A 4,358-nucleotide genomic window follows, 5' to 3' on the forward strand; every position below is an offset into this window, starting at 1 on the left:
CACTGTGGGGATTGCAGAGAAAGACAGACAGACGCACAGCTCATACTCTGCTTCGAGTGAGACCCAGGAAATCTACTCGTGCCTGTCAACTTGACTAGAACCCCCTTATGGCGAGCTCAGTCCGCTTTGACCTTCTATGAAGAAAACACTACCCTCCGGTGGCCAATGATTGTAAGAGCACCTTAAACTCACGGATATGAGTGATCATCAAGAGGCACCCACACAATCGATCAACATTTGCAACACTGTGGCTGTTCCATACAGTAGTTTTGGAAGGGACATTCAAACACTCAATCTGCATGAAACAGGTCAGTGCCACGAGGGCAATGTTTTGATATCATTATTGTGGCGTGACCGTCACTCACAGAACTGTACAGCAGCCCAGAGAGCGGCCATGTTTCCTCCCACAAACTCGCAACTGCTTCCATGCCAATGCGTCGCACAGTTTCCGTCACTGCCGCATTGTCTTTCTTGTGCAAAGGCGCCAGATGTTGTGTTCTCTTCGTTTCGCTCCGCTCCGCTCGGTTCTCCCGCCCGGAGACTTGTCACGGCCCCTAACCACATCAGCAGCACTGCTAGATTGGATATACATGATCTGTCCATCCATCAGTGGAGAGCTGGAGAGAGAGAAATTCAGCGAGGTGGCACCGTTTGTAAAGAGAGAGATGCAAGGAAAGGCCGACAATTTAGAATGGAAAGTCCTTTGAAACAACAGGAAAAAAAAACATTTGTATTTTCAGACAGAATTGTTCAAAATCTATCAATCGCGCCAAATTGTATAGAAACAGTTGACTTGAAAGTCATTGCAGTTCTCCACTACATGTTACTTGCAGTAGTTGGCATTGTTGGCCATGCTGGCACAAAATGGTGGGTGGCATTTTGCTGCTGTAGTAAGGTACCACTGTTTTTTTTTTTTTTGTTTTTTTTTTTAACAACTAAAAAATGCCTTGTGTTGCAGGCTATATTTAGAGCAGTGGTTTCTTGACCTTGTTAGAGGGACCGAACCCACTCAGTTCATACACACACATTCATTGAACCCTTCATTAGTGAACAACAAAACTATGACTTTTTACAAATTCAAGACATAAAAAATGCATTTATTAAAAACAGGGATAAAAGTAAATAAAATAAGTATATGTTTTTTTTAATTTTAGGACGTACGTTGACTACTGAGCGAACAAACTTTCCCGCAGCACTAATTGGACAAGCAATGTAATGTGATCATCTGCAGCCCAGTGATGGCCGAGCGGGCGCGTCATAACTAATTGACATGTTGAGCCGGGTATGTCTTCACCTCCATGGCAGAGGCTCCGTCGAACCCCTGAGACCGATTCACCGAACCCTTCGGAATCGATCGAACCCAGGTTAAGAACCGCTGATTTAGAGTGAAATGTGCAGATGGCCTAAAGGTAAATTGTGCCTGTAATGAAAACTTGTCACTCTAAAAAATAAAATTGCCCTATTTTCAAACAACTTTTAAATCGTTTGTCTGCTGCCATCGGTGAACTCCACCAATCTCTGGAATACTAAACGGTCAACACAGTCTGCAGATGTCTGTGTGGTTGTGAAAGTATTCAAAGACAGCTGGTTTTGAGTGAGCATTATGGGTTAGTCTCGTGTCGCTAGCTTTGGCTAGTTTGGTCCCTGCGAATCTTCTCTAAAGATTCACTACCAGCAGCGGCGGGATTGCAGGGTTAGTATTCACCAATCCAAATATTATGTCCAATATTGCGCAGAAAACAACTGTGAACTAATGAAAACGATAATCATTTTATTATTGTTAACTATTCATCATAGAAGTTGTGTGATCCAACTTGCAGTACTTTTGTCATCAAACGGCACTATGACATAACTTGGCATGGGTCGATTACACGGTTCACATTATACTGCGGTTTGAAAAAGTCACCCTTGCAAAACCGATAAAACTTGATACAGTCGTGTGAGCTCATTTTTGGGTGGAGGTCGTCAGTACAGGCAAAGTGACATGACTCCTCTCGGTGCTAGGAGTCTGTAAGCCCTACGATTTTTCGAAAGTTGGCTCTTTTGGAAATTTTGGGGGGAAACGTGTCGAGGAAGGATATGCAGAAGTTACAGGAGGCAATATATCCAGGACAATATTTCATTTACCAGAGCGCCACACTTCCCCAATTCAAGTTAACATAAATACATGAATATTATAAAATGAACCTTTGCAACCTGCAGCTACTGTTTTACAATAGGTGAAATAAATAATATAGACTTGCTACTGAGCTAACTAACCAGCTAACTACCGGTAGCTAACTAGCATGGCTCACATCAGTTCCTTTCCACTCTGACGTAACTTCACACATCGGGTGAGAGCAGAGAAGTAGCTGGTCATTTTGGGGAGGAATAAGTACATTACAGCTGTACTAAATTTGGATTTTTATTTCTTTACAAATATTCAATGGTTTAGTTTCTTTTTATGTTTACAAATGTGCCTTCGGAGCATGTTGAAAAACAGTTATTTACCCAAATACATTTTTCGAGCTGTAATTGCAATACCGCAATGTTGTGAAACTGCAAGTTTTTGTGCTCATGGGTATCATAACATCAGAATGTGATAAACAGCCCATGCTCGGTTGCATCACTTGGCGCAGTGCGGCATACAGCTGTATTATGCTACAAGTGCTACTAATTACAACAACTACATTTATCGGAACAGTGTGCTGTATTTCTAACCATTTGTTTGCCTTTGTTTCTGTGTTGGTGCCACAATAATGGCTTCACTCGAAAAGGGTCGATGGCAAAAAAGGTAGGGGAGTCAGGGACCACAGTACAAACGCTGAAAAAATATCAATAATGATGTCATCGACCGATCGACTTTGATTTGACTTTCATCACAATAGTGTGTTTAGCCATTCAAACCCTGCGGCTCGTGGTGGCTCAAGACTTTTGCACAGTACCGTAACACCAGTAAAATTTGTGTCTTCTCTAAAAGTGGCATTGTTTCTCTGAGCTTTCGTCATGTTTAATGTTAAAGGAACAATATTAGGAGGGTTCAGCGTGAGGTTGTGCTAACATTCCATCAGCTTATCTTGTTATAGTCATCAGTCTGCAATTCTGGCTCTTACAAACATTTCCAGGTATGCTGTACCACATTTCCACAATTTGGTCTCCATCTTGCACCCCCATCTCCCCTGCCCCCCCTCACACCTTTACCTTCGCCGATCTCTCCTTCCATTTGCACAAAGATGCCCCCTCGCATCCCTTGCTCCTTTTCTCCCCGTCGCCTCTCCGCTCGCCCCGCGCTCTGATGAATTGCCTTCCCCTCCCGGTGAACTCGACCGATAATCCTGGGGAAGCAGTAAAGGACCATCGATCAGCCTTGCAGACAGGCCCACAAGCCACAGCACAGGAACAACACGCTAACAACAAGCCAGTGCACTTGGCCCTCACCTTACACATGCATGTGCCTAGTGTGTGTGTGTGTGTGTGTGTGTGTGTGTGTGTGTGTGTGTGTGTGTGTGTGTGTGTGTGTGTGTGTGTGTATATATGTGTGTGTGCAGGCAAGCATGTATGTATTTGGATCCAGATGAGGATGTGCCACTTGCATGAGTACAGGAGGTGGTCACGTGTTACCTGACTGACTGCCGCATCTATCGTCCATATAGTAACCATGGCGTTTGCATGTCCCGTGGTATGTTTCACTTCTCGTGTCACCGTCATGCTCAGAATACACGGAAGAGTTCCCCCTGTGCTCAACCTGCTTCCTCACATGACGCATTCCCTGCTGTGTGTCACCATCTCGGAATGTGTGCACGCACCATACTGTATGTGCAAACGCCGAGTGAGTGCGCTTGTCAGCACGGGTGTGTAGTATTTGTGTATGTATGCAACACACACAGGGGTCATAAATCATGTGGCATACTCCAGGCCCATCCTGAAGGAGAGGGTGAAAGAATGCACATGATCTTGGGCAAAGCTTGATGGCTAGGAAATTGACCGATGGATTGATTGGAACAATTAATTTTAGCGCATGCTTTTATGTCTGTGAAGCCAAGCTATCATTACTTTGCAACGAGGACAGCTGGTTCAGTTCGCAATTTCCACTGAAATACAACAAAGACCAAGCTAATGCGCCAGGCTTAGCGTAATGATAAGGTAGCCGCCATTGCTTTTGAGTTATGTTATGATAGCTTGGACAGTGCGAAAGACGTATACGAAGTCCATTTGTCTTCATCCTGCATTTTGCACATGAAAAGAAGCCAATTTGAGCGACTCAAGCACAAAGCGGTCAACGGTCATTTTTCTATCTGCTTAAATGCGACAAATGCCCACTGGTTGTTTGAGTGCCATTTGTTACGTGCGACATTCCAACCCACGGCCATTGTGTACAA

This window comes from Hippocampus comes, unplaced genomic scaffold (assembly GCF_001891065.2).
Source record: "Hippocampus comes isolate QL1 unplaced genomic scaffold, H_comes_QL1_v1.1 scaffold113, whole genome shotgun sequence".
Lineage (NCBI taxonomy): Eukaryota > Metazoa > Chordata > Actinopteri > Syngnathiformes > Syngnathidae > Hippocampus > Hippocampus comes.